We start from the raw sequence: 10940 nt of genomic DNA on the forward strand, positions 1-10940 counted from the left end.
CCCCCCCCCCCCCCCCCCCCCTCTGAGAGCCTCCTGAGCCAATGCGAGCAGGGAAGCCCAAGCCAGCTAAGCCCCTCTAGCTGTCAGGACGTCCGGTAGGGCATGAGTCATTCTGAGACCAGAGGCCAGCCTCTCTATTGAACCTCTCCATAACAGATTGCATTTTAATAGACTCTTCCTCGCCTCCTTCCTTCCTCCCCTTCTGGCAGCTGGCAAATTCCTGGGATGAAAGCACCTCCCAGGTTTCTTTCATTCACCTCTGTCTCCAGATCAGAGAGAGCCTGGCCCACATAAGAGAATATGGGAGCCATCAAGAGAAGCCTCACCTTCCTCTGACCACTTCCCAGGGAAAAAGTCCTTGACTGTGTAATCCAAATCCTTCCTGCTGCATGAAGCTCTTTTTCTCTGACTGAATTTGGAAGATCCCTCAGCTAAGGAGAAAAAAAAAAAAAAAAAGTATTTCATTATGGATGTAGCTGTTCACAATTGATTTTCCTTTGTCATCTACATTTCCAAATCTTGAATATTTGTCTTACTATTTTTTTCTGTCACTATTCTCCTGTCAACAATCTATGTTTCATTAAGGACTCACTTCCTATATTAGTGAAACTACCAATGAAATAGCCCTGGAAGTTATTCTTTTCGGTGTGTCTAGCGTGTGCGCGTGCATGCACACACACACACACACACACACACACACACACACACACACAAAGAAGATATTAATAAATACACCTAGACTCCAAATCATCAAAGGTATCTACACATGAACTGGGCTGTCTAGAGAGTCTGGGCTGTCTACAGCATTTTCTGTAATCAGGAGGTAAGGTTACTTCTGGTCAGTAGTTCAAGGAACAGTTGAAATATTGGATTAGATGTCCCCAGAAGTCCTTCCTTGCTGAACTGCTGTGACATTCTGTGATGCAGTGAGCCTCCAAGCTTGAACATGAATTTGGGCAGGAGCTAAGAGGAGAACAGGGAGTAGCACAGGTTTGCTGGGCTTATCTGGTGCCAAAAGATATGCTATAGGAGTATTCGGAGAGCCCGGCATTGGCAGTGCAGTGCCATCCATCATCATCACCACTGCAAACATTCCACCAGCACCTACATTGTGAATTATTTCAGTCCACCTTACAACAGACCTATCAGACGTGACAGTTATTAGGCCCATGTCACTACAAAGAAGAATGAGGAATGGAGAAGTTGGACTCTCCATCATCGCAAAGCTGGTAATAGATCCAAGACTCAAACCCAGGCTGCCTGGCTACATCACGCTGCCTCCCAAAAGGGTTGTAATGACCCCTTGCAATTTAAGCATTTTTAGCATTTTATATGCTAAAAAAAAAATGAACAAGACCTGTTTTTATCCTTATAGAAGTCTCCTGAGGCCAGGAAGTTATCCCTAAATGACACATTGGAGACAGAAGGTAAAGGAGGAGGATGACTTGTCCATGGTCACCTAGCAATCAGAGGCAGAGCCTCTTGGTACTCTGCCCACATGTCCTCTTCCTGTCCCCACACTGCCTGGCTCTCCTGCAGCTCCTAGCCGAGTTACCTAGGCAGAAAAGTAGCACTTGGTTAATCCCCTGCCTGCAAACTGGCCACTCAGCCATGCACCCTGAGGTCTCAGATACATTCTACTCACAGCCACCAACTCCCTAGGGAAATAAAGGGCCAGAGAGAGAAGGGAATTAAGAAAGAAAGATGATGCTCAGGGTGCAAAACTAACAGACATCTCTGATGCACCCTTTCCATCAATTTCCTATGCATACCAGTCCTCAAACCCTAGAGACAATAATAACAGATTCCCATTTTGCTGATGAGGTTGAGTGGTCTCCTCGCTGTCCTGCCTCCCCTATCACACCTATCCTTTTCTCTCCTGACTATTAGGATAACCTCCTTACTGGCATCTTTTCGTCCCCTCCTCTTGCTGCTCCAATTCTGTCCGCATGGGATGCAGGGCTATGCTTCCTGGGTCACTTCTGATCATGGCCCCCTCCTCCTCAAAGACTTCCAATAGCTCCCAGCTACTTACAAAGACAAATCCCAACCTGCTCTTCAGTCCCTCCATGATTTGGCCACAAACCACATTTTCAGCCTTATCTTTACTACTTATATATGAGCTCCAGTCACAGTAGTACTCCAGAAAAAGAACCCAAGAAAGTTCTATGTACATACTTCTCATGATGATTTCTCTGCTGGAACCCTTTGCCTATTTAAGGCTGTACTCAGATGCCACCCATCACGGAAACTTCTCCCCCTCCCCTCTTGGTCTCAATCTCTATGCTACCCCCATCACCCACTAGTATTATATTCTGTAACCTAAATATGTTTGACAATGCCCGCCCCATGGTCTCCGGCAAAAGTCAACCTGCTCTTACCATACGATCAAGCAATTCCACTCCTTGGTATTGACCCAAAGGAGTTGAAAAGTGATGTCCACACAAAAAACTTCACATCCATGTTTATAGCAGCTTTATTTATAATTGCCAAAAGTTGGAAGCAACCAAGATGTCCCTCAGTAGGTGATGAATAAATAAACTGTGGAACGGCCAGACAGTGGCATATTATTCAATGCTAAAAAGAAATGAGCTACCAAGCCGTGAAAATACATGGAGGAACCTAAGTAAAAGAAGCCAACATTAAAAGGCTATGTACCGTATGAGTTCGACTACGTGACACTGTGGAAAAGGTAAAACTATGGAGACAGTAAAAAGATCAGCGGTTGGCAGGGGTTAGTGGGGAGGGATGAATAGGCAGAGCACAGAGGATTTTTAGGGCCATGAAGCTACTCTTCATGATATTTATAATGGTGGATATATGCCATTACACATTTTTCCAAAACTGCAGACTGTACAACACCAAGTGTGAACCCCATTGTAAACTATGGACTTTGGGTGATGCTGACGTGTCCGTGCAGGTTCATCAGTTGTAACAAATGTACCCCTCTGGTGGATGATGGTGACAGTGAGGGAGGCCGTGCACGTGTGGGGAAGGGGGGATATGGGAACTCTCTGTACCTCCCCTCAATTTTGCTGTGAACCTAACTCCTCTAAAAAATAAAGTCTATTTTTTTTTAAATGTCTGCTCGTGCATGATAAGCCCCTTAAGAGAATGAGGCATTCCTTCTGCTCCTATATACCCTTCATGGCCTAGCCCTCCCACCATCACAGCAGGTGCTGATAAATGTTTGTTGAATTGAATTAAATTGAGAGGTCATCTGGGGGGAAAGAGCTAGAACTTTACCATGATTTGGACTCTGAGACGACAGGGAAGTTGAAGGACCAGTGACCTCTCTCTTCAGAACTAAATTATCTGCATAAGAACAAACATCTCTGATATCTAGCTATTAATTTGCTCACAATCATCTCGGCCTCCAAAGCTCACAAATGTCTCTTTCAATTTCTCAGCCACATCGTTCATAGGAAATGAGATTCGCCCCTCATTCACCGCATCACAGTAACCCTTGTACCATCTCCCTTCCCCACCCTACCCCCCAAATCTCCTCCCACATTCTTATTCTTTTCTGTTTGCCACAGTGAACCCCCTGGGCATCAAAATGCCCATCATCACAGCTTTCTTGGGGCCTGTTAGGGGACCCATCATTTCCTGCTCAGCTTCCTAAATCAATAGCTGAGGACCACAGGTCTTACTGGCAGTCTGAGTCAAAGGAATCTATTCTAATTAATCCTCCACATGAAAATGATGGCCTTCAGCCATCTTGCAGGCAGGAGCCAACAAACCTGGAGGGAAAGGAAAATAAAATGCAGGCCTGGCTTCCTATGAAATCAATACAACCTGACTCTGAGCTCTGTTCTGGATCACACAGAAGGGGCAGCAAGTGTGGCCGAGATCACTGAAGAGGTCCCTGACCATGAATCTGACAGCTGGGGTGCAGGAGCTAAGGATCCCCATTGTACCACAGACCCCAGAGGATGAAGGCCCTTTGATACACGTTCATTCATGATTAACAGTGATTTACAAAATTCAAATGCTTCCATGTGCTTGACATGACAGTATCTTGAATAAGCAGGAAATGGGCAAATCTGAGAGTGAGTGAGACAAAAGAAGAGAAAATTCATATCGTTATTGAGGTTATTCTGCAACAAGGCAATTGGACAGTCCAATGTTCAGGGACCAGAACATCACACAATTTCAGGGATGGCTCAGCCAGTCCCTGATGGGGAGTGATGTGGGCCACCTAGAAGGTCATGGCCAAGGAAGGCTCAGGAGAGTGGCAGTGCCCACAGTCAGGGAGAAGCGATGCTCCTCTTCCAGATGACCCACTGCAAAGTAGAAAGACTGTGACATGAGTTGGAGACCACGCCTGGCTTTAAGTCCACTACTTTCTACCTGCATGACTTTAAGCAAGTTACTTAGCTTCTCTGAGTTTATTTCCTCATCTGGAAAATGGGATAAACAGTAACAGTACTTAGATAACCAGCTTGTTGTGAAACTGTCTCCATGGTGGGATGGTGTGTGAAATACTAAATGATGTGATTTTTCCCCTTCATCCTTCTAAGTCCAAGATCCTCCCTTGCCCACTGAGTGGGTCGGAACAATTAGGTCAAGACTCTCCCAAGAATGAGAAGTTTCACAAAAGAACTCAAGGACAAAGAGAGCAAAATTTCTCACTTTGGACTTTGTTTCAAGTATAACACAGGAAAGGCTAGGAAGAAAGTCAACACACACACGCATGCACACCCATTCTTCCACTCTACCACTATGCTTATAGAATTCTCCGCCCTTAGGGGGAAGAGAACAGTTGAAGGAAAAGTGAGAAATCTCAGACATTAATAATAGGCCCTGTGCCCCATCATGGCCATCCTCAACCCACTCTCCAATTTCTTCTGGGGTTCTGGGAGTATGGCAAACCCATCCTATCAAACCCTACGCCATTCTGCGAGTAGAGAAACAAGAGGGCCCTGTAGGGTCAAGGACAGAGAGGACCAAGTGATGGCCCAGTGCAGTGCCACCAGCCAAGCAACACTGGTGCTGGGGACCAAAGCCCAGGTCAGGACAAGTGTCCCTCTCTGAGCCACCTCTCAGCCTCAACTCCAAGGGAAAGGAAGGCGAGGGGGAGAATCCTGAGGTTTCCTGAGTTTACCCCCATGAGACCCAAATAACTAAAATGACTGAGCTCTGCTGGAAGTGAAAAGAATATAATAATCTGCCTTCTGATGGAATGGAGGTCAAGAAGGAAAGTAGATTCAGTTTTGGGAAAATAAAGTTATGTTTTGATAACCTGAGTCCATGACATATATACCTATATATTTATAGACATACATATATATTAAAAGTAATAATAATAATAACTGATATAATGTAACAACTACATTTATTGAGTGCTTCCGTGTGCCAGGACTGTTCTCACGGCTTTATAGAGATTACATCTTTTATCTCTCACAATAATAGGCATATGGGTTCAATATTATTGTCCTCTTTGGCTGGGTAAACTAAGCACAGAGAGGTTAGATAACTTGATACCTAGCCCAAGGTTACAAGATCCAGAACTTAAACTCAGGCCATCTGATGGCAGAGCCCATGTTCCTGATCACTTTTGCTCTCTTGCTTCTACCTTGAGCATTCAACATCTTACAGCACGTTTACTTATAACTTATTGAGTGCTGACTATGACTTGGGCACTATGCTAAAAACTTTACTCTGATATTTATACTCTTTAAAATAATCCCAGGAGAGACATGTTGTTATTATCACCTTTCTAAAGTTGAGGAAACTGGGACTCTGAACCTGACTCTATCTGGCTCCAAATGTGTGCTCTCAACACTTTCCTACACAACCTCCGTGGAAACACAAATACAGGGCTTGGTTCACTGCCAGCTTTAGAGCAAGGGCTTCACATGACTAGCTGCCAATATTTGGGTCATGATGGTGAGGATGGGATATGGGTTCCTAACAGCCCCAAGTCCAAAAGTGGGGGCCAGAGGAAAGGGCTCTGTAAGAACTGGGGTCCAATCTCACCAAGGAAAGGCCTGGAAAATACTAGATGGGTATCCAATCATGCACAGATTCCCAAGGAAAGACTCAGGTCCCGGCAGATGGGGTGAGTCCTGGGTGAAGAGGGAATATTGGATTCAGAGGCCACACAAGGGTCTATTGCCAACGAGATCTGACTCAAGGAATCATGGCATCGTGGGCCCAAAGTTTCTGGCTACAGTGCAACCCCGACAATTCAGGATGGTGGTTATTCTGAGTCTGAAAGCAGAGGACATCACTGAGCTTCATTCTACAGACAGGGGATTTGAGGTTCAGAGAATATGAGTCATGAACACAGTCACACAGCTGATAAGTGGCAGAACCAAGGACGCAAACTTGGTGTGCTCTGTCTCCAAATTCTAGGCTTTTCCTCACCTTTATCCCAAGCAAGGTAAACGCCACTTGGGGCTTGACTCCCAGGAAAGAAGGGGGAGCAAAGATACACTCTGCCAATCTCTTGTTGTTCAAAAGGCCCAGTCCTATAATCAGCAAATATTTTCAATTGTCTAGGCTTGCCCGCCCCTCTCCCAGTCCAGAGCAAACTGACATCAGACCCCAGACCTCTCCCCGGCAAGGGATTAGTTAAAGAAATAAAGTCCCATTTCACAAGCTGCTAAATCCTATTTGAACAGCCTTGCCAGGGATTTCCTGGGCTTAATCACCTGCTAGCGCTGGACAGTGGGGGAGTTGCTGGGCTATGACTTTGTTTTTCCCTGTCCTCCCTTAGTGCGATTCCACTCCTAGGTACACCCCCCAGGGTTTACACAAGAATGCTCACTGCAGTAGGGCTCATAGTGGCAAAAAAAAAAACAAAGCAAAAAGTAAAATCTGTCAATAGGAGATAGAGAAATAAAACAGTATATACCACAGTTAAAACGAATGTACTAGAACTATGTATACCAATGTGAATAAATCTCAAAACTACATTCAGTGAAAAAAGCAAACTGCAAAAGAATATGCACGGTACAAATATTTCTATACAGTTCTAAAACATACAAGGTAATGCCAGACACTTTACAGGGACTCAGACATGTAGAAAATTCATCAAGTCGTGCTTGAAAATGATAGTCACTCTATTCAAGATGGTGGTAAACTTCAGAGAAGAGAAAGGGGAAATAAGATTAAGAAGAGGTTCCTTCTCTATATTGGGAGGGGGAAGGGTAAGCTGTGACAAAGTGAGAGAGTGAAATGGACATATATACTCTACCAAACGTAAAATAGATAGCTAGTGGGAAGCAGCCGCATAGCACAGGGAGATCAGCTCTGTGCTTTGTATCCACCTAGAGGGATTGGATAGGGAGGGTGGGAGGGAGATGCAAGAGGGAAGAGATATGGGAACATATGTATATGTATAACTGATTCATTTTGTTATGCAGCAGAAACTAACACACCATTGTAAAGCAATTATACTCCAATAAAGATGTTTAAAAAAATCATAATGGGGCTTCCCTGGTGGTGCAGTGGTTGAGAGTCCGCCTGCCAATGCAGGGGATACGGATTTGTGCCCCGGTCCGGGAAGATCCCACATGCCACGGAGCGGCTGGGCCCGTGAGCCATGGCCGCTGAGCCTGCGCGTCCGGAGCCTGTGCCTCGCGATGGGAGAGGCCACAGCAGTGAGAGGCCCACGTACCACAAAAAAAAAAAAAAAAATCATAATGGAAAAGAATATGAAAAAGAATATATATATATATATATATAGCTGTTACTTTGCTGTACAGCAGAAATTAAATACAACATTGTAAATCAACTATACTTCAATAAAAAAAATTTTTTCAAAAAGAACAGGTTCCTGGAGTAGTTTAAATCTATTTGTAATTTTTTACTCCTTTTTTTAAAAAAATCTGAAGAAGGCAAAATATTAAAATCTGTTAAAGTTGGATTTTGGGTACATAAGTGCTCATAATACATTATCATATTTACATTTGACATCTATCATTGCAAAAAAGTTTTTTAAAAGGATAATTGAACCTTTAAGTATTATAGTATGAAGTTGGACTCTAGTCTGAAAGCAATGAAAGTTTCTATGCCGAGAAAGATGTGATCAGACAGCCTGGTGGAGAAAAGGAGATAATCGTAGCATGGAGTTATGAAGGCCTGGTCTAGTGCAATAGCACAGTGAGGACAGAAAGGGCCAAGGAGTCAGAACCCAAATCTCCCAGTAGTGCTGGAAGGTGAAAGCATTACCTAGACTAGTCCTTCTCATCCCCTGTCCCTGCCTCTGAGAAATCCACCCTCCTCCTCACACCATTCCAACCATTCACTCCCATTGAGGGCTGCCAGTCATGGTTTTCTTCCCAAGGGCATGGGAGTCAAGCTGGCCAAGTAATGGTACCCCACCACCAAGGCCTATCATGATTGGTCCAAGAATGGACAATGACCCAAAGCTCAGCCAATCCTTTTCCTGGAATGCCTTCTTCATTGGGAACCAAAAGAAGATGGTAGAGCTTGAAAGAGATGGGTGGGTGTAGAGCTCTCTGTGGCCATGATCCCTGACCAAGAGAAAAGCTAGTCAGGGGTTGGAGAGAATGAAGCCATGCTGCAGGGAGCAGCAGTGATAAGAGGTTTCGAAGCCATAGTGAGCTCCTGGCTCCAGGTGCTGCGTTCTATAGCCCTGCCCTATGTGTGTGTGAGCAGCGGTGGCTTCCACAGCATCCTTCTGGATCAGTTCTGCTGGGTGACTTTGGACATTGATCCTGGCTGCACAGCCTCCTGGTCTTCTGGTGCTCTGAACACTCTGTGAGCTACCCCCAAACCATTTAATAACTCCCTTTACTGTCTAAACGAGCAAGTGTTGGTTTCTGTTGTTTGCAACCAGGAACCCTGATGCCGACATGTGGTGTAACCACTGTTCTCCCAGGAGACGCCAGGAAGAGAACATCTCAAAATGGTGCCGCATGTAAGGACTAAACCAACTGGGGCTTGGAATAATCAGGATCTCACTGTTGCCACGCTGGACTCTTATTCCCGGAGAGCAAGCCGCCCCTTTCAAGAAATGATCTTAACACAGTCGACCCTTCACAGAACATCTAGCATCCTGTCGCCATTCAAGCAGGCAAAGTGTTAACATTCACAAAAGCCACTCATGCCCAGTATGTCATTTCATCCTCAGAGTAACCCCAGGCAGAGACTATGCGTCTCATTTAATTGAGGAGGAAGCTGAATTTTGGAGAAATGACACACCCGACTCACACAGCAACTTAGCAACTGTGCCTGGAACAGAATTAGGCTCCTTAACACCAGCCTGACACACCAAAAAGGAAATAAAACTAAAGAGCTAGGAAACAACATGAACTAACACTTCCACAGTGCTAGCTATATGCCAGACAATATATCCTCGGTGCTTTTCACACACTTAATCCTTCTTGCAATCCTGTGAGGTTACTACTAGTGTGGCCCCCATTTTACAGATGAGGGAACAGAGGCACAGAGAGGTTAAGGTACTTGTCTGAGGTCACACAGCAGGTAAGTAGCAGAGCTAGGGTTCAAACCAGGAGTCTGGTTCCAGAGTCCAGGCTGTTAAGCACTACATGAAATAGGATAGGAGGAGTGGTCTTTCTGGGGTCCAGGTACCTTAGCCTCTACTCGTTAAAGTGAAGGGAAGGTCTAGAAGGCCTGGCTGTGAAGGTACCCACACCACCCCACAGCTTAGGCTGATCTAAATGCAGGTACCTCACCCTAAAAACCTGGAAGGGAGGTGCACTAACAGAGCAGGTGCTGAATTGCAGAAAAGTTAAATATGGAACGGGAGCATGGGAGGCTGCGATAAGAGCGAGGAGGGTAAAAAACAACTTCAAAACAGAGTCCCAGACAATGATTTGGAGAGAAAAACCAATATATGTGCTATCACATAATAATTATAGCAACGCCTTCAATCTACCTCATCCTTTCCTTTCAAGGAGGCCAAAGAAGTTCACAGTTGTTATTACAATTCTTCCTTCTTGAGGCCTGGGACCAGCTGAGGATGGCTGAGGGCTTTCTCGTCATACGCAGGGCAAAGGGAAGCACTGAGAGGTCAATGCAGAAATCACAGAGCAGCGAAGTAACTATCAAATCCAACCGTCTGGGCTGAGAGCAGATAGGCAAAAGCCAATACATTGAAAATCAATTCAGCCAAGGACTGATTCACACAAAGCTGTCAGACAAAGACTGAAGCTCACTCTAAGAGAATTAGCCACTGCCATTTTACCTCCAGGGTGTGGGCACAAGGAGCAGATAGATACAGGGGGACAAGCAGGAAACAAGACATGGGCAGAGGACAGGGCGCAGGACTGGGGAATAAGTGACAAGTGAAAGAGTCAGTCAAGTTCTCACCAGAGCAAGTCTACCCATTCACAGAAAAAGCCCCAAGCAAGCCAAGATAAAATATCCTCAGCTCAACAATGAATTCTCCATCTGGTAAATCGATCATTCAACAAAATGGTTTTCATCCAACTGGTCTGGGGGTCTTGTGGGGGTCCCTCCTGCAGTACAGTGAGCAGCCAAGAATTGTGTCTCTAACCAACCCTTCTCTCTCCCCTCTACCTTCACCTTAGACAATAGGTACCCAGCCCCCTCCCCCCACCAAACTAGCTGTCTGGAAGTGATCTGATCGTTGCCATCACCTCTTTCTAATGTTTTTTCCTCTTTTTATTCATTTTACACCCAGCCAGATGGGGTTACCCATTCCTCCCCAAACTATCTCTACAACCTCCCTCTACACCTTTGCTTAAGGTGTTCCTTGGACTGGAATGACCCCTCCTATACTCTTGGATAACTGACCCATTTCAGTGTGCAAACTACAAGTCACTAGGGAATTAGACTGTGGTGATGGCTGTACAACTTTATAAATATCCTAATAATTGTTGAATTGTTCATTAAAAATGGGTGAGTTTTACAATATGTAAATTATAGCTCAATAAAGCTTTTTTAAGTCACCCAAGGGACAAGTATTAGAAATGCATTTT

Source organism: Lipotes vexillifer, unplaced genomic scaffold (assembly GCF_000442215.2).
Source record: "Lipotes vexillifer unplaced genomic scaffold, Lipotes_vexillifer_v1.1 scaffold121, whole genome shotgun sequence".
NCBI classification, from domain to species: domain Eukaryota; kingdom Metazoa; phylum Chordata; class Mammalia; order Artiodactyla; family Lipotidae; genus Lipotes; species Lipotes vexillifer.